Raw genomic sequence first — 27,095 nt, 5'->3', positions numbered from 1 at the left:
AATATTGGGGGGTCAGAAGGTAATACAATATGGGGGGGGGGGGGAATCAGCAGGTAATACAATATTAGGGGGGATCAGCAGGTAATACAATATTGGGGGGGGGGGATCAGCAGGTAATACAATATGGGGGGGGATCAGCAGGTAATACAATATTGGGGGGTCAGAAGGTAATACAATATTGGGGGGGTGAATCAGCAGGTAATACAATATTGGGGGGGGGGGAATCAGCAAGTAATACAATATTAGGGGGGATCAGCAGGTAATACAATATTGGGGGGGGGGGGGGGGGTCAGCAGGTAATACAATATGGGGGGGGGATCAGCAGGTAATACAATATTGGGGGGTCAGAAGGTAATACAATATTGGGGGGGGGGATCAGCAGGTAATACAATATTGGGGGGTCAGAAGGTAATACAATATGGGGGGGGAATCAGCAGGTAATACAATATTAGGGGGGATCAGCAGGTAATACAATATTGGGGGGGGGGGGGATCAGCAGGTAATACAATATGGGGGGGATCAGCAGGTAATACAATATTGGGGGGTCAGAAGGTAATACAATATTGGGGGGGTGAATCAGCAGGTAATACAATATTGGGGGGGGGGGGAATCAGCAAGTAATACAATATTAGGGGGGATCAGCAGGTAATACAATATTGGGGGGGGGGTCAGCAGGTAATACAATATGGGGGGGGGGATCAGCAGGTAATACAATATTGGGGGGTCAGAAGGTAATACAATATTGGGGGGGAATCAGCAGGTAATACAATATTGGGGGGGGATCAGCAGGTAATACAATATTGGGGGGGGGATCAGCAGGTAATACAATATGGGGGGGGGATCAGCAGGTAATACAATATTGGGGGGTCAGAAGGTAATACAATATTGGGGGGGGGATCAGCAGGTAATACAATATGGGGGGGGGATCAGCAGGTAATACAATATTGGGGGGTCAGAAGGTAATACAATATTGGGGGGGTGAATCAGCAGGTAATACAATATAAGGGGGGATCAGCAGGTAATACAATATTGGGGGGGGGGAATCAGCAGGTAATACAATATTGGGGGGGGGGAATCAGCAGGTAATACAATATTGGGGGGGATCAGCAGGTAATACAATATGGGGGGGGGGATCAGCAGGTAATACAATATTGGGGGGTCAGAAGGTAATACAATATTGGGGGGGGTGAATCAGCAGGTAATACAATATTAGGGGGAATCAGCAGGTAATACAATATTGGGGGGGATCAGCAGGTAATACAATATGGGGGGGGGATCAGCAGGTAATACAATATTGGGGGGGGGGAATCAGCAGGTAATACAATATTGGGAGGGGGATCAGCAGGTAATACAATATGGGGGGGGGATCAGCAGGTAATACAATATTGGGGGGAGGGATCAGCAGGTAATACAATATTGGGGGGAGGGATCAGCAGGTAATACAATATTGGGAGGGGGATCAGCAGGTAATACAATATGGGGGGGGGGGATCAGCAGGTAATACAATATTGGGGGGTCAGAAGGTAATACAATATGGGGGGGGGGGGGAATCAGCAGGTAATACAATATTAGGGGGGGGTCAGCAGGTAATACAATATTGGGGGGGGGATCAGCAGGTAATACAATATTGGGGGGTCAGAAGGTAATACAATATGGGGGGGGGGAATCAGCAGGTAATACAATATTAGGGGGGATCAGCAGGTAATACAATATTGGGGGGGGATCAGCAGGTAATACAATATGGGGGGGGGGATCAGCAGGTAATACAATATTGGGGGGTCAGAAGGTAATACAATATGGGGGGGGGGGAATCAGCAGGTAATACAATATTAGGGGGGATCAGCAGGTAATACAATATTGGGGGGGGGGATCAGCAGGTAATACAATATGGGGGGGGATCAGCAGGTAATACAATATTGGGGGGTCAGAAGGTAATACAATATTGGGGGGGTGAATCAGCAGGTAATACAATATTGGGGGGGGGGGGAATCAGCAAGTAATACAATATTAGGGGGGATCAGCAGGTAATACAATATTGGGGGGGGGGGGGGGTCAGCAGGTAATACAATATGGGGGGGGGATCAGCAGGTAATACAATATTGGGGGGTCAGAAGGTAATACAATATTGGGGGGGGGGATCAGCAGGTAATACAATATTGGGGGGTCAGAAGGTAATACAATATGGGGGGGGAATCAGCAGGTAATACAATATTAGGGGGGATCAGCAGGTAATACAATATTGGGGGGGGGGGGATCAGCAGGTAATACAATATGGGGGGGATCAGCAGGTAATACAATATTGGGGGGTCAGAAGGTAATACAATATTGGGGGGGTGAATCAGCAGGTAATACAATATTGGGGGGGGGGGGAATCAGCAAGTAATACAATATTAGGGGGGATCAGCAGGTAATACAATATTGGGGGGGGGGTCAGCAGGTAATACAATATGGGGGGGGGATCAGCAGGTAATACAATATTGGGGGGTCAGAAGGTAATACAATATTGGGGGGGAATCAGCAGGTAATACAATATTGGGGGGGGATCAGCAGGTAATACAATATTGGGGGGGGGATCAGCAGGTAATACAATATGGGGGGGGGATCAGCAGGTAATACAATATTGGGGGGTCAGAAGGTAATACAATATTGGGGGGGGGATCAGCAGGTAATACAATATGGGGGGGGGATCAGCAGGTAATACAATATTGGGGGGTCAGAAGGTAATACAATATTGGGGGGGTGAATCAGCAGGTAATACAATATAAGGGGGGATCAGCAGGTAATACAATATTGGGGGGGGGGAATCAGCAGGTAATACAATATTGGGGGGGGGGGAATCAGCAGGTAATACAATATTGGGGGGGATCAGCAGGTAATACAATATGGGGGGGGGGGATCAGCAGGTAATACAATATTGGGGGGTCAGAAGGTAATACAATATTGGGGGGGGTGAATCAGCAGGTAATACAATATTAGGGGGAATCAGCAGGTAATACAATATTGGGGGGGATCAGCAGGTAATACAATATGGGGGGGGGATCAGCAGGTAATACAATATTGGGGGGGGGGAATCAGCAGGTAATACAATATGGGGGGGGGGGGGATCAGCAGGTAATACAATATTGGGGGGAGGATATAGATGGCTGGGGGGGGGGGGGAGATACCCATGGTTACTTTTGGCATCATATTTGTCATTTTTGTTTTTGCTCATAGTCCATCTCTGAAGAGCAATCTATGGTGGATCACTTTTGGGGGGGCATTTCAACCCCTAAAAGCCTGAATGGCTTGATTGGGTCACATGTGGCAGACAGTTCCGCCCCTAAATGGGGGGGTCCATAGACATGGCATGTCTTGTGTATTTTGTTTAGTTTTATACCCTCCTGCAGCTGCAGAGGGGGGGGGGGGGGTGTCAGTAAAAATGCAGCGTAAACTAAACTTTAAACTCAACCTCCCGCACTGCAATGCCTGTTTAATGGATGTGATCCTGTACAATGCTGGCCCAGCTGTCTTGGACAGTAAGGCTGGGTTCACACCTATGTGATGTGGGAACCAGCGGCATTCCTGTGCGGGATCTCACATCGCATGTTTCTCACAGACGGTTCACACTGCTCTATGCCAACCACTGCGGGTGTCAGAGAAAATTAATGACACCCCCCTCCAGATCAGTGCACAGATCAGCTGATCAGTGGGAACTGTGAAATGGTGCAGGAATCGGATCGCATAGCTGTTCACATCCATGCAATCTGATTCCAGTGCGGACCAAATAAAGGGTCCTGCATCATTTTGGTGCGAATGCGATGCGATTTCAGCCATATAGTTTGCATGGCTGAATTCACATCGCACCGACATTGCATGTGATCTCTGTACAGCAATGCGGTGCGAATCACATGCGGTGTCTGTGGTCGCACCAGTGTGAACCCAGGCTTAGGGTTGGTTCACACCACAGAAAGCACTCCAGAGCCGTTCTGTTTGCGTTTCTGCATGCACTTGTTTGATGCGTTTCTGGATGCATTCCAGGTCCTTTTTTTATTTTTTCCCCTCTTACGGTACTGGGGTCCAGTGCGTTCTTAATGTATTTTAACAAGTTCCATTGCAGGAAAAATGCACTGTTATATATATATATATATATACACACAGGTCCTTTTAAAAAAATTAGCATATTGTGATAAAGTTGATTATTTTGCCACGCCGCATTGAAGCAGTCATTTCTGCAAAAGGATTCCCGACCAAGTATTGAGTGCATAACTGAACATAATTACAGTATTTGAAGGTTGACTTTTTTTGTATTAAAAACACTTTTCTTTTATTGGTCGGATGAAATATGCTAATTTTTTGAGATAGGAATTTTGGTTTTTCATGAGCTGTATGCCAAAATCATCAATATTAAAACAATAAAAGGCTTCACTACTTCAGTTGTGTGTAATGAATCTAAAATACCGTATATACTCGAGTATAAGCCGACCCGAATATAAGCCGAGACCCCTACTTTTAGCACAAAAAAGTGGGAAAACTTATTGACTCGAGTATAAGCCTAGGGTGGGAAATGCAGCAGCTGCTGAACCCAACTTAGACCACCACGAGACACAAAACAGGGGCTGTGGGCATGGTACAGGAGATGGCGCAGGTCATAGTACAGGCATTGCACAGGTCATGGTAAGGGCATGGCACAGCTCAGGGCACAGGTGATGGTACAGGCATGTCACAGGTCATGGTACAGGCATGTCACAGGTCATGGTACAGGCATGTCACAGGTCATGGTACAGGCATGTCACAGGTCATGGTACAGGCATGTCACAGGTCATGGTACAGGAATAGCACAGGGCATGGCACAGGTGATGGTATAGGAATGGCACAGTAGGTATAGGCATGGTACAGTAATTACAGGCATGGCACAGTATGTACAGGCATGGCACAGGAGATGCAGTGCTGCGTGCATGGTACAGGAGAATGTCCTGTACCATGCCCGCAGCACTGCATGAGGAAATGCAGGGGCTGCGGAGGCGTCTCGCTTACCTGTTGGTGAGGCGCCGTCTTCGATTTAAAAATCGCGCCACCCGGCGCCGCCATACGTCACCGCAAATGCGCCGCCGATGCTCGGGTGTTCGGCTATTCCTGGGCATGCGGCACATGCGCAGTGACACGTCGGCGCCGAGCGGCGCCATTTTTAAAAAGACACTCTAGTCAGTGACTCGAGTATAAGCCGAGGGGTGCATTTTCAGCATGAAAATACATGCTGAAAAACTCGGCTTATACTCGAGTATATACAGTATATGAAAGTCTAATGTTTATCAGTACATTACAGAAAATAATGAACTTTATCACAATATGCTTATTTTTTGAGAAGGACCTGTATATATATCTCTATGTCTCTGTCTCTCTCTCTCTATCTATCTATCTATCTATCTATCTATCTATCTCTGTCTCTATATCGCTCTCTCTCTGTCTCTATATCGCTCTCTCTCTCTCTCTGTCTCTATATCGCTCTCTCTCTGTCTCTATATCGCTCTCTCTCTGTCTCTATATCGCTCTCTCTCTGTCTCTATCGCGCTCTCTCTCTCTCTCTGTCTCTATATCGCTCTCTCTCTCTCTCTCTCTGTCTCTATATCGCTCTCTCTCTGTCTCTATATCGCTCTCTCTCTGTCTCTATATCGCTCTCTCTCTGTCTCTATCGCGCTCTCTCTCTCTCTGTCTCTATCGCGCTCTCTCTCTCTCTGTCTCTATATCGCTCTCTCTCTCTTGTTTCTATCGCGCTCTCTCTCTCTCTGTCTCTAATCTCTCTCTCTCTCTCTGTCTCTATATCGCTCTCTCTCTTTCTCTATATCGCTCTCTCTCTTTCTCTATATCGCTCTCTCTCTTTCTCTATATCGCTCTCTCTCTGTCTCTATATCGCTCTCTCTCTGTCTCTATATCGCTCTCTCTCTCTGTCTCTATATCTCTCTCTCTATCTATCGCTCTCTCTATCTATCGCTCTCTCTCTCTATCGCTCTCTCTCTCTATCGCTCTCTCTCTCTATCGCTCTCTCTCTCTATCGCTCTCTCTCTCTATCGCTCTCTCTCTCTATCGCTCTCTCTCTCTACCGCTCTCTCTCTCTACCGCTCTCTATCTCTCTCTATCTCTCTCTCGCTCTCTCTCTATCGCTCTCTCTAGCTCGCTCTCTCTCTATCGCTCTCTCTAGCTCGCTCTCTCTCTATCGCTCTCTCTAGCTCGCTCTCTCTCTATCGCTCTCTCTAGCTCGCTCTCTCTCTATCGCTCTCTCTAGCTCTCTCTCTCTCTATCGCTCTCTCTATATCTCGCTCTCTCTATCTCGCTCTCTCTATCTCGCTCTCTCTATCTCGCTCTCTCTCTATCGCTCTCTCTATCTCGCGCTCTCTCTATCGCGCTCTCTCTATCGCGCTCTCTCTATCGCGCTCTCTCTATCGCTCTCTCTATCTCGCGCTCTCTCTATCGCGCTCTCTCTATCGCGCTCTCTCTATCGCGCTCTCTCTATCGCTCTCTCTCTATCGCTCTCTCTCTATCGCTCTCTCTCTATCGCTCTCTCTCTCTATCGCTCTCTCTCTCTATCGCGCTCTCTCTCTATCGCTCTCTCTCTCTCTATCGCGCTCTCTCTCTATCGCTCTCTCTCTCTCTATCGCTCTCTCTCTCTATCGCTCTCTCTCTCTATCGCTCTCTCTCTCTATCGCTCTCTCTCTCTACCGCTCTCTATCTCTCTCTATCTCTCTCTCTCTCTCTCGCTCTCTCTATCTCTCTCTCGCTCTCTCTAGCTCGCTCTCTCTCTAGCTCGCTCTCTCTCTATCGCTCTCTCTAGCTCGCTCTCTCTCTATCGCTCTCTCTAGCTCGCTCTCTCTCTATCGCTCTCTCTCTCTATCGCTCTCTCTCTATCTCTCTCCCTCTCCGTAAAATCAATTTCTCTGATCATTGATGGTCACAGCGCCCACCCCTCTGTGGAGTTGTAATTCTTCTGACACTGCTTGTAACAAAACTGAATACCTATAGCAGAGAGGGTGAATACCCCCTGGGACTGCCCATAGGCGTAGCCAGACTTTTTTTTTTTTTCTGTCCTACTCCTATAAGAGGCAGTATAACCCAGTGGTTAAGATGATCAGGAGCTGGGTTCGTCAATGAACATCAAATAAATTGATTTAGCGGTAAGTCAAAAATCCCCATTGTTGCTTTTTTTTTTTTTTCTTTATAGCGCAAAAAAATAACCGCAAAGGTGATCAAATACCACCAAAAGAAAGCTCAATTTGTGGGGGACAGAAAGACATCAATTTTATTTGGGTACAGCGTCGCACAACCGTGCAATGGCCAATTATAATAACAGTTCCGTATGGCAAAAAATAGCTTGGTCTTCCGGGGGGTAAATCTTCTGGAGGTCAAGTGGTTTATTGGTACCCTAGACAAAAATCCATGCAGTGAAGGGGGGGGGGGGAGGCCATCTGCAATTCTTTAAATTTCAATTTTTATAAAACAAAACTCCGGACATAACCAGTCATACATGGATTGTGGGTTCATCAGACGTGTGATATTTCTGAACCTCAGACAATGATTTCCTGTATGTCTCGGGGATTAAATCTTCCCACCTCCACCCCCATCTACAAACCTGCTGCTGTCTTTAATAGAAGAAATTTATATCCTAACCAGCACTAAATCTTGTTTCTGGTGCTCCTTCCTCTATGGAAACCAGGTGACCATGGATAGCTGAGCTTTCCTTAGCGCCACCATGAAATCCTTCTCCCCATCTCTGTGCTGCTGATCTCCTCCTTCAGCCTCTTTCAGCCACATTGCTGTGGATTGGCTTCCTGATGGTGACCACGCCCTGTACAATGTGATGGGGTGACAACACAAGAGCACACTTGGGAGGTAGTGGTCACCCCATAGCAGGAAATGCCTAAACTAGGTCTTGCATGGCAAGTCCACCAGGGGTTGTTTAAAATGAAAGCTGCAAATTTCACACTATTGGAAAAATAACTTTTGAAATTAAGTTACCATGTTTAGGAAAATCTTTTTCTTTCTTTCGTTCTTTCCTTCCTTTCCTCCTTTTCCTTCCTTTCGTTCTTTCCTCCTTTTTCCTTCCTTTCGTTCTTTCCTCCTTTTTGCTTCCTTTCGTTCTTTCCTCCTTTTTCCTTCCTTTCCTTCTTTTCCTCCTTTTTCCTTCCTTTCCTTCTTTTCCTCCTTTTTCCTTCCTTTCCTTCTTTTCCTCCTTTTTCCTTCCTTTCCTTCTTTTCCTCCTTTTTCCTTCCTTTCATTCTTTTCCTCCTTTTTCCTTCCTTTCGTTCTTTTCCTCCTTTTTCCTTCCTTTCGTTCTTTTCCCCCTTTTTCCTTCCTTTCGTTCTTTTCCTCCTTTTCCTTCCTTTCGTTCTTTCCTCCTTTTTCCTTCCTTTCGTTCTTTCCTCCTTTTCCTTCCTTTCGTTCTTTCCTCCTTTTTCCTTCCTTTCGTTCTTTTCCTCCTTTTTCCTTCCTTTCGTTCTTTCCTCCTTTTTCCTTCCTTTCCTTCTTTTCCTCCTTTTTCCTTCCTTTCCTTCTTTTACTCCTTTTTCCTTCCTTTCCTTCTTTTACTCCTTTTTCCTTCCTTTTCGTTCTTTTCCTCCTTTTTCCTTCCTTTTCGTTCTTTTCCTCCTTTTTCCTTCCTTTCGTTCTTTCTTCCTTTTCCTTCCTTTCGTTCTTTCCTCCTTTTTCCTTCCTTTCGTTCTTTCCTCCTTTTTCCTTCCTTTCGTTCTTTCCTCCTTTTTCCTTCCTTTCGTTCTTTTCCTCCTTTTTCCTTCCTTTCGTTCTTTTCCTCCTTTTTCCTTCCTTTTCGTTCTTTTCCTCCTTTTTCCTTCCTTTCGTTCTTTTCCTCCTTTTTTCCTTCCTTTTGTTCTTTCCTCCTGTTTCCTTCCTTTTCGTTCTTTTCCTTCCTTTTCGTTCTTTTCCTTCCTTTTCGTTCTTTTCCTTCCTTTTCGTTCTTTTCCTTCCTTTTCGTTCTTTTTCTTGTTCCCTGAAAAAGAACGGAAGAGAAATCTTCCAATGGTTCAATCACCAAAAAATTTTCGGTGTTGACCTGCACACCTGGCTGTGCTGTGAAAGGGGGGGATTGTAGCTGACCCTGAGCTAGAAAGCAGCCACAATGGGTTTGCTAAGGCATCCGGAAAGTGGAGTTTGGGTTCTAATTCTTTGGGTCTGGCGTGAAATTCCAGTGCTTGTACTGGGCCTTTCCTCCTGGGGTCTAGCGCCGTTGGCGTTTGCTGATTGGCAATTGGGATGTATGGTGCTGCTGGTGGCTGCTTGGGTTTTCAGAATGTCTTCTTTTCGGTCGCCGATGTACTGCCATCAAAGGGCTCGAATTCTGAACCCGATTCGGAACTGGAATCAGACAGAGCTCCCCGATGCTCTCATCGGTCAAGCTTAGAAATTGATATGCTTCTTCAGTATTGAAAACTTTTTTGGACATGGCGGCTGTATGATGGGTGACACTGATGGGCTGCACAATAGGTAGTGATGGGCTGCACGACAGGTACTCGGGTGCTCTGATGAGCTGGTGACAGGTCCTCTTTATTCAGTGGGGCGATCAGGGTACAGTAAATGATAACTCACTCTTCCACGATCTCCTCATACTGGATCGGTGTGTGAGGAGGAGATCCCGGTAACCGACTGTTAACCCCTCTTTGTTTACATTTATAACGCTGTGATTGGACACAGCCGGTCACTGGCTTTTTACCCTGATCGGGGGTGGGCTTTGTCCGAGGGACAAGCCTTGTCTCCGATTGTCAAGCTGCGTGCCCCCCGGTGGCGCGCACAAGCAGCGTGCAGAGACCTCTCCTGTGACCGGCTTTGATTGGGGGCGCGCAGTCCCGGCAAGAACGATCGGGCGTCATTTGGGATAGAGTGTTCCTGCCGACGTCATTTTTACTATGCGCCGGTAGGGAACTGGTTAAATAAAGTTTTTACTTTTTTTATTCTTATTTATTTCTTTTTTTAAATCATTGATCTTCATCTACCCTGCCCACCCCCAACCCAGAATATTGAAGGAAAGTGGACCTTCCACCACCCTCCGTGGCCTTTTTGGGCTCTCCTGTGCGATCGGGATTCCGGATTGCCGATCTGGCAGCTGTGCCGGATTACCATAGAGCTGGGCATGGGCCGGATGCTCCCTGACCATTTCTATGACCCCGAGAGGCCGGAAGCGACGTCATGACGTCACTTCTAGCACTGACAGATGTAAACACCATCAGTTTTTTTCCCTTGAAAGCAGAGATCAATCTTTTTCCAGGGTAGAGGAGAGATATGGGGTCTTATTGACCCCAGATCTTTTCATAAAGAGGACCTGTCATGCCTTATTCCTATTACAAGAGATGCTTACATTTCTTGAAATAGGAATAAAAGTAATAAAAAAAATAAATTAAGGTGATGGTGTAATAATAAAAATTGAAAGCACCCCTGTCACCCCTCGTTCTGGCACGCAGTAGCGAACATACGTAGGTTGCGTTCGCATGTGTAAACGACGTTTGCACCACACACGTGAGTTGTGGCCATGAACATTAGAGCGAGAGCAATAATTCTAGCGCTAGACCACCTCTAACTCTAAACAGGTAACCTGTAAAAAAAAAAAAAAAAAAGAAAAAGTTTAACGTGTTGCCTAGATTTCTAGGTACTGAAGTTTGGCGTCATTCCACAGGTGCGCAATTTTCAACTTTTAAACCGTGACATGTTGGGTGTCCTATTTAATCGTCATAACATCAGCTTTCATATTCTACAAAAATAATTGGGGGGGGGGGGGGAGGGGATCCTGTGGCACAGAAGGGTTTTTACCTTGATTCAGAGAATGCATTGAGGTAAAAACCCTTTAAAACCACTTCAATCCATGCAATGGTGGGAAGGCCTTCTACAAGGGTAACCTTCATATCTCCCTGGAGTTCTGCAAACCTCCGGCCATAACTAGTCATACATTGATTGCGGATTCATCAGCCATTTAATATTGACTGAACCTCAGACAATAGTTTGTTTAAACCACATAATGGTTTCCTGTATATCGCGGAAATAAATCTTTCCACCCCCCCCCATATACAAACCTGCTGCTGTCTAGGATGCACTGCATACTAGCACATTATGTGACAGACTTGCCTAAACAGGTCGCTCCAGTGGTGCACTGTCACCACTGGCAAAAAAAACCATCTTCACCCGGTGTTCCTTTTAATGGAGGTGCTGGTCGTTTGAACGGTTGAGCTGTGATGACCTAACTTTCTGCGCGTGCGTGTAGGAGTCATGGCTGCAGCATGCCGTTCATTGAGAGCGCAGTGCGCATGTACCGGTGACGTCAGACTGCTACACATGTGAATATCTTCTAAACAGTGCATTCTTAGGAGGTATTTACTGTACCTACAGGGAAGCTTCTTTGTAGGCTGGCTTGTAGGTACAAAAAAAATGTACATAAAAAAGCAAAATTACTACTGCTTTTAAGGTAAAAAATGTTTTGCCACTTGCTGCCTCCCCCCTTAAATACTTACCTGAGTCCTGCATTCTTACAAACCTGGCTTTTTTTTTTTTTTAGGCATCAGTTCCTACGGGATCAGATTATTTGCTTGAGCTAGTTTTACCAGATTTACCTAACTTTATTTTTCTTGAAGGATCCTCTCCTTCTGTCTCCATGTCAAAATGTCGGGCCAAGGATCCTCTCCTTCTTCCTCCATGTCACAATGTTGGGCCAAGGATCCTCTCCTCCTTCTGTCTCCATGTGACATTGTTGAACCAAGGATCTTTTCCTTCTGCTTCCATGTGACAATGTTGGGCCAAGGCTCTTCTTCTGCCTCCATGTCACAATGTCAGCCAATGGCCTTCTCCTGCCTTTATTTCACGATGTTGAGCCAAGGCTACTCTCCTTCTGCCTCCATGTCACAATGTTGGGCCAAGGATCTTCTTCTTCCTTCATGTTACAATGTTGGGCCAAGGATCTTCTCCTTCTGCCTTCATGCCACTGTTAAACCAAGGATCCTCTCCTTCTGCCTCCATGGCCAAGGATCCTCTCCTGCCTCCATGTCACAATGTTGGGCCAAGGATCTTCTTCTTCCTTCATGTTACAATGTTGGGCCAAGGATCTTCTCCTTCTGCCTTCATGCCACTGTTAAACCAAGGATCCTCTCCTTCTGCCTCCATGGCCAAGGATCCTCTCCTGCCTCCATGTCACAATGTCGGGCCATGGATCGGCTCCTTCAGCCACCATGTCACAATGTCGGGCCAAGGATCTTCTCCTTCAGCCACCATGTCACAATGTCGGGCCAAGGATCTTCTCCTTCAGCCACCATGTCACAATGTCGGGCCAAGGATCTTCTCCTTCAGCCACCATGTCACAATGTCGGGCCAAGGATCTTCTCCTTCAGCCACCATGTCACAATGTCGGGCCAAGGATCTTCTCCTTCAGCCACCATGTCACAATGCCGGGCCAAGGATCTTCTCCTTCAGCCACCATGTCACAATGTCGGGCCAAGGATCTTCTCCTTCAGCCACCATGTCACAATGTCGGGCCAAGGATCTTCTCCTTCAGCCACCATGTCACAATGTCGGGCCAAGGATCTTCTCCTTCAGCCACCATGTCACAATGTCGGGCCAAGGATCTTCTCCTTCAGCCACCATGTCACAATGTCGGGCCAAGGATCTTCTCCTTCAGCCACCATGTCACAATGTCGGGCCAAGGATCTTCTCCTTCAGCCACCATGTCACAATGTCGGGCCAAGGATCTTCTCCTTCTGCCTCCATGTGACAATGTTGGGCCAAGAATACCACTCCTTCTGTCTCCATGTAATAATGTTGGGCCAAGAATACCACTCCTTCTGTCTCCATGTAATAATGTTGGGTCAAGGATCTTTTCCTTCTGCTTCCATGTGACAATGTCGGGCCAAGGATCTTCTCCTTCTTTCTTCATGTTACAATGTTGGGCCAAGGATCTTCTCCGGCCTTCATTTTACGATGTTGGGCCAAGGATCTTCTCCTTCTGCCTGCATGTCAATGTTGGCCAAGGATCCTCTCCTTCTGCCTCCATGGCCGAGGATCCTCTCCTGCCTCCATGTCACAATGTTGGGCCATGGATCGGCTCCTTCAGCCACCATGTCACAATGTCAGGCCAAGGATCTTCTCCTTCAGCCACCATGTCACAATGTTGGGCCAAGGATCTTCTCCTTCAGCCACCATTTCAGGCCAAGGATCTTCTCCTTCAGCCACCATGTCACAATGTCGGGCCAAGGATCTTCTCCTTCTGATCCTTTGTCAGGCTGCATGTTCCGCCGGATCCCTCTGGCCATTCTGGCGATTTGCATAGTGAGAGGCAGGAGCGAGGGTCCTAACCCCAGGTGAGCAGGGAAAATTAGGAGCTTGTCTAATTTAAGTGCATCTCTCTCAACTCCCAAAAGAAGTAATGTTTTTCTCCATTACTGATAAATTAAAAATACCCGTTGATCCTGCCAGAATTCGTGTAATCGAATAATGTCCTGTGTTCTCTGTGGTTTTTTTTTTTTTTTTTAACTGACAATTGCTTTTTCAGTGTATCTGAGGACTACAGAACTCTGCCCTCTATTCTATGTAATAGAGGAAGGAACATGGTTTTGTAGTCCTGCCTGCTTTCCTCTCTCATACCATATAGTGAATGAGTGTTGTCATCCTAGGACAAGGAAGTGGTACTGGCAGGATCATCAGGTGAAAAGAAAGGGAATTACACGCGTGACAAAAGAAAGCTAATGCAGGCATCTAAGGACTGTTAGGCTGCAATGTATTGCATGTTTTGTTTCAGACAATTTTCAAGTTCACTTGAAGGTGAGGCGGTCACAGTGACCAGAGCCGAAAACTGCAGCAGAGGAAATAGATGAGAACGGAACAAAGTTATTCAGTCTCTTCCTGTTTTGGAACATTCTTATTTTTAGTCACAATTTATTCTTTGTTTAGTATTCTTTTGCTGTATGTGTTGTTGCAGAGTTTTCTTTTTCTTTAGTCCTCCGATTAAAGTTCTCTTTCTGCTTTATACATATGGGTTGTATTTCTCCATAAGGGTTCTGTGCAACCCTCCTGGGTGCTTCACAGATTGCACTGAACTCTGGTGGGGTTCCTTGAGCGTTGGCAGATTTATCTCCCACCTATTTCCCAAGGGGAAGCATTTCCCACTAATGCCCAGTGTAAGGGGTCACTTCTACCCTGATCAGCAATGCAAGGGAGCACTACAGTGATTACTTATGCAAGATAGTTCTTTCCCACTGATCCACAATTTAAAGCAGCACTTCTCCACTAACCACAATGTAGGGGGCATATCACTGCTGGCCACCAGTGTTGGAGGACATTTTTCTACTGACCACCAATGTAGGAGGGCGCTTCTCTACTGGCCATTAGTGTAGATGGGAACTTATCTACTGACCATTAAAGTAGAGGGGCTCTTCTCTACTGGCCATTGATGTATGTAGAGGGGCACTTCTCTACTGGCCATTGATGTATGTAGAGGGGTGCTTCTCTACTGGCCATTGATGTATGTAGAGGGGCGCTTCTCTACTGGCCATTGATGTATGTAGAGGGGCACTTCTCTACTGGCCATTGATGTATGTAGAGGGGCACTTCTCTACTGACCATTGATGTATGTAGAGGGGCACTTCTCTACTGGCCATTGATGTATGTAGAGGGGCGCTTCTCTACTGGCCATTGATGTATGTAGAAGGCACTTCTCTACTGACCATTGATGTATGTAGAGGGGCACTTCTCTACTGGCCATTGATGTATGTAGAGGGGCACTTCTCTACTGGCCATTGATGTATGTAGAGGGGCACTTCTCTACTGGCCATTGATGTATGTAGAGGGGCACTTCTCTACTGACCATTGATGTATGTAGAGGGGCACTTCTCTACTGACCATTGATGTATGTAGAGGGGCACTTCTCTACTGGCCATTGATGTATGTAGAGGGGCGCTTCTCTACTGGCCATTGATGTATGTAGAGGGGTGCTTCTCTACTGGCCATTGATGTATGTAGAAGGCACTTCTCCACTGACCATTGATGTATGTAGAGGGGCACTTCTCTACTGACCATTGATGTATGTAGAGGGGCACTTCTCTACTGACCATTGATGTATGTAGAGGGGCACTATTCTACTGACCATTGATGTATGTAGAGGGGCTCTTCTCTACTGACCATTGATGTATGTAGAGGGGCACTTCTCTACTTACTGTTGATGTATGTAGAGGGGCACTTCTCTACTGCCCATTGATGTATGTAGAGGGGCACTTCTCTACTGCCCATTGATGTATGTAGAGGGGCACTTCTCTACTGCCCATTGATGTATGTAGAGGGGCACTTCTCTACTGGCCATTGATGTATGTAGAGGGGCACTTCTCTACTGGCCATTGATGTATGTAGAGGGGCACTTCTCTACTGGCCATTTATGTATGTAGAGGGGCACTTCTCTACTGGCCATTGATGTATGTAGAGGGGCTCTTCTCTACTGACCATTGATGTATGTAGAGGGGCACTATTCTACTGACCATTGATGTATGTAGAGGGGCTCTTCTCTACTGCCCATTGATGTATGTAGAGGGGCACTTCTCTACTTACCGTTGATGTATGTAGAAGGGCGCTTCTCTACTGACCATTGATGTATGTAGAGGGGCACTTTTCTGCTGACCACCAATGTAAGAGGACACTTCTCTACTGACCATTAGTGTATGGGTGCACTTCTTCGTTGGCCACCAATGTAAGAGGACACTTCTCTGCTGACCATTTAATGTAGATGGGCATTTCTCTGCTGACCATTTATGTAGAGGGACACTTCTCTCCTGACCATTTATGTAGAGGGACACTTCTCTCCTGACCACCAATGTAAGAGGGCACTTTTTTGCTGACCATGAATGTAGAGGGTAAATTGTATATATGAAATGCCGCGCCTACCCTTAAAATGTAAAAATTGGGGTAATTTCGCCGTCAATTTAAGTGTATGCTTAAATTAGGAAATGTGGTGTGGTGAGGCGCTACAACCCTTGCTGAGTGATGATTTTTTTTAACTCTTTTAGTACAGACTCAGACAAAAAAAAATCTTATTTCCATCGTTAAAGTGCAATTGTGCCTTTTCCTTGTGCAATGAAGATTTTTTTGCAAGTGCAATGAAGATTTTTGCTATATAGGATGCAGTGTACCACTACTATCCTGTGTAGGCACAAGTTTGGTTTATGTTTGGCCCTGAATATTCAAATTATATGAAAGTACAATTATGCAATAATTAAAGAGGAAGTAAAGTCCAAAAAAAAATCTGAGAAAAAAAAGCCCTGTAAAGAGAAAGGCATAATGAGCTAGTATGCATCGCATACTAGCTCATTATGTAGTACTTACCTTAAAACGAAGCCCCCGCCGTGCCGCCACCTCAGCGACAGGACGGCGACATGTCCTGCCGTCCCGCTTCCGGGTTCGCGTCCTCCGGCCATCTGATTGGCCGGAGGGGCGATTACATCACTCCCGCGCATGCGCGCGGGAGCCGCCGTTCACGGCACTGAGCTCTGAAGGAACGGCACGGGTGGCCGTTCCCTCAGAGCGCCTGCGCCGATGACGTCATCGGCAGTTTGCGCTGTAAATATCTCCTAAACGGTGCAAGTTTGGGAGATATTTATAGCACCTATAGGTAAGCCTTAATATAGGCTTACCTATAGGTAAAAGTTATACAAGAGGGTTTACAACCTCTTTAAGTGTAATCAAACAAATGTGCAAACCAATGCAAAATGTGCAACAACGCATAAATATACATCAAAATAATTTTTTCAGCATGAATGTTATAATAAATACCAAAGTGCAATTCCCAGTGCAATCAAGAAAATGTTCAATTGATGTAATATGTGTGGGTTCAAAAGTGCATGTAAAAAGCGCAACTATATTGGTTTTGCTATAGTCCACAACTTGGTATTTTTAAAGTGATTTTGTGCAAACGTAGATTATAGATTATGACGTGAAATTTGTGCAATAAAGGATGACCATTTATGCTCAAGTCACAGAGTGCAGTCATAATAAAGTGCTTGGTGGATATAAATATGCTCAAAAAATTTAATGAAAATAAATAATATGTATATGACAAAGGTATGACTATTTTATAAGTGCAATATATTATATTTCAAAGTGTCCAAGGGAGTGTGGACCAATATATATAGATGAATAGAATAAGTGTACAGTCCAAAAAAAACTGTTGTGGAGGTCTCTTCTATCCCATTATTTGGAGTGATCCGTGCCCAAAAATAGGTTGTGCTCTTGGTGAGTGATCCGTGCTCTCCAGCCTAAATATGTGCTAGCAACTCAGCAGAAAAATTCGGGCCTCCAGGACCTATAGAGCCGGTATAAACCCCGTTTTTGTCTGGATCCTCTGTATGGAATGGTCAGACTCCTTGGGGTTGAGGTCACATAAAAGTGGCTCGGGGGTAACTCCGAGAGAAGAAACACATAGAAACCTCATTGCGCAGATAAATGGATTTTTGTAAAATCTTACCGTAAAATCCTTTTCTCTTAGCTCATCGACAGACGTAGTCCTCGGTGATACACCACCTTCGGGTTATGTTACCTCCGCAGGAGCAGGACTAGACAGGAAATTAAAAAGCTCTGGCCACACCCTAGGGGCAGTCCCAGAGGGTATATCCTCTCTCTCTCTGCCTCAGCAAATCAGTTATGTGAAAAAGCAGTGCTTAGAGAATTTAACCCAACCCAACTCCAAAACAGAGGGGCGGGGACTACGTCTGTCGATGAGCTAAGAGAAAAGGATTTTACGGTAAGATTTTACAAAAATCCATTTTTCTCTAGCGCTCATTGACAGACGTAGTCCTCGGTGATACACCACCTTCGGGACGTCCCAGAGCAGTATCACAACTGAGGGGTGGGAAAATGGAAATCAATCCCAATCTAGAAGGCCCAACCGGTGCCAACTAGAAGTTTACAATGCTCATCCTTAATGATGAGACTCAACCAAAAAAAGAGAAAACAATTTTTTTTTTTTTTTCAAACAGAAAAAAACCCTCGAGATAGACCACCGGTCTCCTCAAATTGCGGCCTGCAAAACCTTGCGGCCAAATGAGGCATCCGCCGATGCCGTCACATCAATTTTATAGAATTTTGTAAAGGTATGTACCGACGACCAGGTGGCCGCCTTACATACCTGGACCACTGACGCCTGATGGCGAAAGGCCCAGGAAGTACTGAGCGCTCGAGTGGAGTGCGCCCTAACAGGGAACGGAGGACTCTGACCCTTAATAGAATAAGCCTGTACCACCGTTTGTCTAATCCATTTGGCAATGGTCGCGGCAGATGCAGGCAAACCCTTTCTGGGGCCATCCGTGATCACAAAAAGTGAATCCGTCTTACGGAATGATTCCGTAGCTTTCAGGTATACCCTGATTGCCCGAACCACATCTAAGGAATGCAACGCATGTTCCCGATGATGCTTGGGCTGAGGACACAAGGAAGGTAGTACAATATCTTCATTCAGATGAAAATCTGAAACCACCTTGGGAAGAAAAGATGGCTTAGGATGAAGTACTACCTTATCCCTATGAATCACTAGGTATGGTGACTGGCATGATAATGCAGCCAGTTCTGACACCCTGCGAGCAGAAGTAATAGCCACCAAGAAGGCCACCTTCTGGGATAGAGTAAGCAAGGGAATCTCCCTGATGTTTTCAAAGGGAGGTTTCTGTAGAACCGACAAAACCAAATTAAGGTCCCAGGGCGGTAAGGGCACGCGGACTGGAGGAGCCAGGTGCCGCACCCCCTGGATGAAATTCCGCACCAAGGATTTGGTAGCTAAAGGCTTCTGAAAGAAGATTGCTAATGCTGAAACTTGACCCTTGATGGTGCTCAAGGCTAGCTTCTGCTCAACCCCTTGTTGCAAAAAGGCCAATATTCGAGTCACCGAATAGGTACGTGGAGGAAATTCTAAAGATTCGCACCACGCAATATAAGTCTTCCATGTGTGATAATAGACTTTGCTGGAAGTCGCTTTCCTTGCTTTAATAAGGGTAGGAATGACTGAAGTAGACAAACCTCTGTCCTTCAGTACTTGGGTCTCAATGGCCAGGCCATTAAAACCAGCGACTGTAAAGCACGAAGGTAAATTGGTCCTTGAGACCACAGACACTCCCTGAGACGAAGTTCCCACGGAACGTCTGCGACTAACATGTCCAAGTCGGCCAGGCCGGCTTGAGGAGGCCAGCCTAGAATTTCTAGGACCACTGGCGCTGATTGGATCTGAACCAGGCGTCCCTAGAGGTATCTGGCCCCGACCATCCGAGAAAGTCTGGTCGTTTTCTGTTCCCACACATTTATCAGATACCTGATTGCTATCAGGAAGCGTGATCTTTTCTGGTTGAACCTCAGGGACCGAAGTCACCCGACTAGAGGCTACTTGGCCTATCTGGTCAACCAGATCCGATTCCTGTGAGGTATCGGGACTAATCTTAGGAAAAGGTAAAGAAAAAGATCTTTTCAGGGAACGGTAACTACCGCTTCCTGTGGTACTTAAATGTTGGAAGGGAAGAATCGCACCGGTAGTAGTGGTTGATGCTCGATCTAATGTCCTGAATACCGGTGAAAACGTCCCCCCACCCTGAAACCGGGTGGGGGCGCACCTTCAGGCTGTGTACTCCTTTGCTTCGGGTTTGGCTGGGTTGGTCCCCTTCTTGAACCCTCCTGGAGGAGTCTTGCCTTTCCCGCTAGTACCAGCCGGGCGCCCTTTATGGGCGGTAAAGAAAGGTCCTCGCTTGTTGCGAGGTCCCTTAGCTTTTGCAGCCTGTGGCAAAAAAGTGCTCTTGCCCCCAGTGGCATCCTTAATGATTTCATCTAGGTTGGCTCCAAATAGACGATTCCCCTGGAAAGGGAGATTGGTCAAGGTCTTTTTGGAACCTAGGTCAGCTGACCAGCATTTTAACCACAGCACACGTCTGAGGATCACTGCTAACTTAGATGCATGCCCTAATAGGGGAGTAGTGTCCAAGGCTGCGTCACAGATAAACCGTAGCCCTTGTATGATCTGTTCCATCAAATCAGATGTCTCCTGGGGAATATCTTTTCCCCTAAGATCTTGGCGTACCATTTTCGCCCATTCCGTAAGTGTCTGGGAAACTAGACCAATAACGATTACTGGTCTAAATGCTGACCCTATCAGAGAAAAGATAGTGCGGGACTCTGCTTCTATCTTTCGATCCACCGGATCCTTAAAGGACGAAGTGTCCTCCACTGGAATAACCGTGGCTTTATTCAGCCTGGAAATAGGCGGATCCACGACTGGTGGTACCGTCCATTTCTTAATGATGGATTCCTCAAACGGATAGCGTCTAGCAATACGCTTGGAAATAGTAAAGGTACGTTTAGAATGCTCCCATTCTCCTTTAATCTGATTACCAAAACATTTAGGTACAGGAAAAACCTTCGCCGTCTTGATGGGCTTATTAGTCCCAAAAGGCCTCTCTGTTTCAGTTGCCTCTGCCGGTAAAGCCTCAAGTTTTAAGGTTTCTTGCACTGCCACAACTAGTGCGTCCACCAATGCTTCTTCCTGAATTATAGCAGGAGAAGAAGCGTCCTCCTCACTGTCTGAGGGGGCTTTACCTGGGATAACAGCCCTTGCAGAGGAACCTGCAACTGCCGTGACCATCTCTGAATCTGAGTCAGAGGTGTCAGATGGTATAGGGGTAGGCGGGGGTCGCTTCCTTGACCCCCGTCCCTGACAGGCCGCCTCCACCCGAGCCACCATAGACTCCAAAATTGCTGTAAATGACTCTATACTCTGTGCACCGGCGGGTCCCGAGGCCCCCTCGAGGGAAACAGGTGGGGGAATATGTGTGGCAGGGTCCATAATAACTCCAGTTACTTCCTGGATAATATAATTCAAAAGTAAAGAAAAAAACTTTTTTTTTTTTTTTCTTTTCTGACCCCCAGCGCCACAAAAAGCCCCTTAGTGTTACCTGCTTAGGGATCCCTATCGATCGAGAGAGAGAGAGATAGACCCCCAGGCTCACCACTTGATGCTCAGAGTTAAACTGCAACAGCTTACAGCGCTGTCTCGACAAACAGGAAGTCTCTTGGCTGGCTGCCCAGGAAGAAAGGAGGCGGCTCCGCCCCTCTGCACGCCTTCCGGCGCCTCCCCCAAGCTCCACGAGGTGTAGGATCACCTCAAACATGGCCGCCCCCATGCTGGAGACACGAGGCTACGCCAAAATGGCGGCTCGTGCGATCCAGCAAAAAAAATGGCGGCGGCCTAAACTGAATAGCGGTGTGCTGCAGGGCACACAACACTCTCTCTGCATGGGGATATGGCGTGGTTGGCGGTACCGGCCCTGGCGGACCGCGTGGCCGTTCGGGAGGCCTGCTATTAGCTGGAGATCTGATTTGGAAGGCAGTCTACATGTCCGTGGCTTCTGACTGGTAGGTAGCTTATACTTAACCCATAAGATTCCCAGAATGCCACAGATTACATCTTTAAAACATGTATACAATAGATTGTTAGCTCCCAAGCCAAGCCTCCTGGCTTTTGCACACATAAATCACACTCAAAGTAGGAGGATTTGTGACATGTTATAGGATAGAAAGGACTCTTTCTTACCATACAGAGAGGGGCCCGCGTTCACCACCAAACCCGTCAGGGAAAAAGGGGGAACATACTACTCACCATACCGGAACCAGGCGGGCACCAACTCCTGACAGTACCCCTCTCCACCGGGGCGGGAGGGCTGTCGACCGATACGGACGCCGTGACTCATGGTCTTTGGCGTTTCGGCGAGACGTTTAACTCGCGTGGACAGTCCTTTAATGGGACTTTGTCGCGGCCGACCCAGCGCGGAGCTATGGCCTGCACGCGCTCGTAGGCTGAACTGGGGTGACCACCGGATCTCAACATCCAGCCCGTCGCCCAGTTCAGCTTTCTTGCTTGAAGATCTCACAGGAACACTGGAGAAAAAAGCTGTCTAAAAAATCTTTTTAAGAAAAAAATCTTGCCAGGACCTAAGATCCCAGCAAGGTGTCTAGGTCCTTACTCCTAACTAGACAGAAAATAACTGATTTGCTGAGGCAGAGAGAGAGAGGATATACCCTCTGGGACTGCCCCTAGGGTGTGGCCAGAGCTTTTTAATTTCCTGTCTAGTCCTGCTCCTGCGGAGGTAACATAACCCGAAGGTGGTGTATCACCGAGGACTACGTCTGTCGATGAGCGCTAGAGAAATATTTATTTAAGATAGGCTGTTCACCGTAAATATCAAAGCTGATAAACTCACATTTGATGGTGCTTTGGAAGTCCTGAGGACGCTATTCGGTGAAATGCATAGAGGTTAATCCTGCGGCATCACTTCCGATCACGTCACTTCCGGTTAAGGTGATTCACGATTTGGAACGCACGCTATGCGAGCGTCATTTCCTTAAAAATACAGGCGAACCAGAGTCAGTGCTACTTCCAAAGCACCATCAAATGTGAGTTTATCAGCTTTTATATTTACTGTGAACATCCTTTTGATTGTTTGATTACACTTAATTATTGCATAATTGTACTTTCATATAATTTGAATATTCAGGGCCAAACATAAACCAAACTTGTGCCTACATAGGATAGTAGTGGTACACTGCATCCTATATAGCAAAAATCTTCATTGCACTTGCAATAAACCTTGATTGCACTAGGAAAAGGCACGATTGCACTTAACACTGGAAATAGATTTTTTTTCTGGGTCTGTATTAAAAGAGTTAAAAAATCATCACTCAGCAAGGGTAGTAGCGCCTCACAACAGAATGTAGAGGGGCATTTTTTATTGCTGATAATGAATGTAGAGGGTAGAGCTGCATGATTAATCGTTAAAAAATCGCTTGTTTTTATGCTCCATGTTAGAACCCTGAGAACTTGGTAAGGTCTGGAAAAATTTATATTAACCACTTCAATGCTAAGCAATTTCACCCCCTTCCTGCCCAGGCCAGTTTTCAGTGCTGTCGCACTTTGAATTGCAATTGCGCAATAATGCAACACTGTACCCATATGACTTTTTTTTTTTTTTTTTGCTGAGAAAAAAAAAAAAAAAGGTTTTCTTAGTTTGTTACAACAAATTTCACAAATAAGTAATATTTCCCCAGTCATCCTCCAGGAGGGTCACTTGAGTGATTCACTCCACCTCCTGCAGCAAACACAAGCACACAAGTTTAAAAAGGCCGCCCTAGGCTGCCCTTTCAGTTCTAGTGTTTCCGGCACTGGAGGGGAGCATACATGCCCAGCTATTTTCAGACAGCCCCTGGACACTTCCTTCACTCCCCCTGTGCTTAAGCTGACCAGGCAGTCAGTCACAAGTATCCTGGGAGAGGAGGACCCGAGGAGTACAGGATTCCCTGCTAAACTCCCAACGAACCAGAGCCCCATTGAACACCCCTACATCAGGTATGTGGACAAGAGAAGGGGGGTTCTGCCCTTCCCCTCACACTTTAGTTTAAGCGAAGGATGGGGGAAGAGCCCAGAGGAACACTCACTGTGCAGCGACCAGGAGGTCCTGTGTCAGGCTGCATGCTCCGCCGGATCCCTCGGGCCATTAGGCAGGCTCGCATGGGAGGAAGTGGCACCAGGGGTCTCCTCTCCCCCCCGCAGCACTTCAACACTCTGCTGGTCTGCATCCATTTATATCATGGCGCCGCCACAGGAAGTTGTGAGGCAGCCATCTTTAGGAAGGTCAACACGGCCACGAATAGTGGCGGCCATTCCGGGAGACCAGGGGGGGGAGTGACAGAGGTGCTTGGAGACTCTGATGTCACTTTACTTTAAAGCGCCCATCTGGAACAGTGCCAGCGGATGTACACAGGCGTGCTCTTTCCCCTCCAGGCGGTCCATATGGCAGAGGATCAAGACATCTTACCAGAGGCTGCAGAGCAAGGCCCCAGCATTCATACGGTAAGGAGGAGGGGAGGACGCAGGGCAGACTTCCCAGTGGGGATCAGTACCTCTGAGCAGATTTCACAGGTGGGGGAGAAGGCTTCAGGGGCAGCAGTGGCCCCCGAGCTGACCCACGCTCTACTGTTGTTTCCTCTGCAGCCCAAAACCCAGGAGTCAGTAGATGGGGCTGACAAAGCCAAAAAGCAATGCCGTTTGGGTGGAGTAAAGATTCCATCTGACAGCGATAATTTGCTTTGCCACTGTTGGATTAAGAAAGTTGTTGATGAGGAGACAAAGCCTCTGGCGAAGGACTTTCTCGATTTCGATAAAGAGATGACGTCCATGTTTAAATCGATATGAACGGCCATTGATGAGATGAAAGGGGAGGAATGACCATCCGCCTCATCTCAAAACCCCAAGACCACATGGCAGAAAGAGAAACCTAGGTAAACCCCCCCAGCCACAGTTGGAATTCCTCGGATTCTGAGGAAGAAGGGGAACTCCTATTCCAGGATAAATCTGAAGACGAGTCAGGCATGATCGAATCACAGAAAATCTCTAAACATCTTTTTCCGGACATTTCCATTTTATGAGCAGCAAAGCGTTCTCACGAAATGCCAAAAACTGGATGCATCTTTGGCCTAGTTGTCGAAGAAATCATACCTTTCATTTGAAGACATGGGTGCGCTAAGGGACCCGATAGACAAGAAAAAGGATGTCCACACTGCGAAGAGCATATGAAGCAGGGGCAGTGGAGTTTCAGGCCAACATAGCTAACCTATGCATGGCCAGAAACATGACATTTTGGCTGGAACAACTGGAAAACCTGGACAAGGTCCCGGGGACAGAGGAACGTTGGTATTTGGCAGCAAGGCAGTCTTTGTACAACTGAAGGGGCAGCCTAGGGCGGCCTTTTTAAACTTGTGTGTGCTTGTGTTTCCTGTAGGAGGTGGAGCCTATCTCTCGTGACCGTCCTGGAGGATTTCTGGAAAAGGAGTTATCGGGTAATAACTCTAGCTTTTTCTCCTTCACCGATGGGCGCTGCTGAGGCTTCACCGGTGGGCGCTGCTGAGGCTTCACCGATGATCAGTGCCCTGTCGCACTTGCTGGTTACCGACTCTCCTCTCCTCACTCACAGCATGTAAGGAAAGGACTACCGATAACCGGCATGTTTGTTTACATGTAATCAGCTGTGATTGGACACAGCTGATCATGTGGTAAAGAGCTGCTGTGTTTAGACACCGTGATCAGAGTGCACCCCAGGGGGCATGCTGGGGGTGTAGTTCTGGGAGGACATCCATGGACGGCCTTCCGGAACAAGATAGCCGCACTGTAGCTGTCTTTTGGCTATAGCGCGGGTCTGACATGGTTACATATAATAGTCGTGACAAATCGCTAGAATTCATTTTAAATGTAAACTGAATTTCCGGATTACTGATCTGAATCTGCAATGAGATGCATCGGGTCCTCTTTATTCAGAGGGGTAGGGTCCATCTCCCAGAGGCCTGGCTGTTTAGGCTGCATAAGAATGTCTGTCACTAGGACTCCAGGACTCGGTTCCCCACTCGTAGAAGAGGCAATGGCAAAGCACATGCATGGCAGAGAAAAAAAAATTATGAATAGTTGGGTGTTGGCAGATTTCTTTGGAGATGGGCTTTAAAGGCATCCATTGCTAACCTAAAATGCTAGTCTCCTGGTATTCTCTGGCTCAGTATATTTAGAGTCACTGATCTGCACCAAGTCCAGTGAACTCAGAACTGTGATTTGCCTAGTTCTACAGAGAGTAGGGATCGACCTATGTCTGTTTTTCGTTGCCGATACCGATATTTTGGCTATTGCATATCGGTATGGGCCGATATTTTGAACATTTAAAGTTTTGCAAAATAAACACAATTTTCGACATACATCTGTTTCTGAACCCACCTTTGGTGGGTGGCTGGCTGGGGCCCTGTGGTTGATGGGTGGCTGGCTGGCGCCCTGTGGTTGATGGGTGGCTGGCTGGCGCCCTGTGGTTGATGGGTGGCTGGCTGGCGCCCTGTGGTTGATGGGTGGCTGGCTGGTGCCCTGTGGTTGATGGGTGGCTGGCTGGCGCCCTGTGGTTGATGGGTGGCTGGCTGGCGCCCTGTGGTTGATGGGTGGCTGGCTGGAGCCCTGTGGTTGATGGGTGGCTGGCTGGCGCCCTGTGGTTGATGGGTGGCTGGCTGGCGCCCTGTGGTTGATGGGTGGCTGGCTGGCGCCCTGTGGTTGATGGGTGGCTGGCTGGCGCCCTGTGGTTGATGGGTGGCTGGCTGGCGCCCTGTGGTTGATGGGTGGCTGGCTGGCGCCCTGTGGTTGATGGGTGGCTGGCTGGAGCCCTGTGGTTGATGGGTGGCTGGCATCCTGTGGTGGGTGGCTGGCATCCTGTGGTGGCTGGCTGGCACCCTTTGGTGGCTGGCTGGCACCCTTTGGTGGGTGGGTGGCTGGCTGGCACCCTGTGGTGGGTGGGTGGCTGGTACAGGCTCAGGGCCTAGGGCTGGCTGGCACAGGCCTGTGGGTGTGAGGGTGGCTGGCTGGCACCGGGAAGCTGTGGGTGTATGTATGTGGCGACTTTTAAACACACTGTGTGCACTGTACACTCACTGTCCCGAGACTCCCCGACTGCAGACGAGGCTGAGGGAGAAGCTGCCTCAGTGCCCGGAGGTGCGTGGCGCAACATACGCAATGACGTCACGTCAAAATTGGCAATATCTGTAACCTCCGTGTCCGATTCTGATATATTGGGGAAAGTGCATATCGGCCTTGCCGAAAATCTGTCAATCCCTAACAGAGTAAACTGAAGCCGAATCCTTTGTATTTTTCTTTTTTAAGACCGAGGAGGAGGCACTAGCATGAATAAGGATTTACAGTTCAGTAGAATTTGATAAGCCTTCGGCAATCTGAAGAGCCACAGTTGAGGCACCTTTTTATATAAAGTTAGGGGTGCTATGGGCCGACACAAGTAAAACCCAATTTTGAGCTTTATGACCTGGACCTGGCCTGTCCCCCATCCCAATCTTTAATACATAGTTAATATGGTTGAAAAAACACACAAGTCCATCCAGTTCAACCAACACAGACCAATACCATATGCCACCAATACTATCTTGTATATCGTAGGCCATACAATAGAAAGTGCTACTTCATTGTGTACTGAAGAACATAGTTTTGGGGCATGCTCATCCTTGAAGGGTCTGTGGTGAAGGGCTGGGAAGTTTCGAAGGAT

The 27,095-nt window shown here is 47.2% G+C and overlaps 1 protein-coding gene across 5 annotated transcripts in view; it reads left to right on the top strand.

The window, feature by feature from the left end:
* The window catches only part of LOC309552847 (PC-esterase domain-containing protein 1A-like), a 97,444-nt gene that overhangs the window by 597 nt on the left and 69,752 nt on the right, over positions 1-27,095 (top strand). The gene's annotated exons all lie outside the window — the stretch shown is intronic.

Source organism: Pelophylax lessonae, assembly GCF_965119305.1.
Source record: "Pelophylax lessonae genome assembly, chromosome: 1".
Classification (NCBI taxonomy): domain Eukaryota; kingdom Metazoa; phylum Chordata; class Amphibia; order Anura; family Ranidae; genus Pelophylax; species Pelophylax lessonae.
The sequence above is the reverse complement of the archived record's forward strand: the minus strand, read 5'-3'. Positions and strand labels throughout refer to the sequence as shown.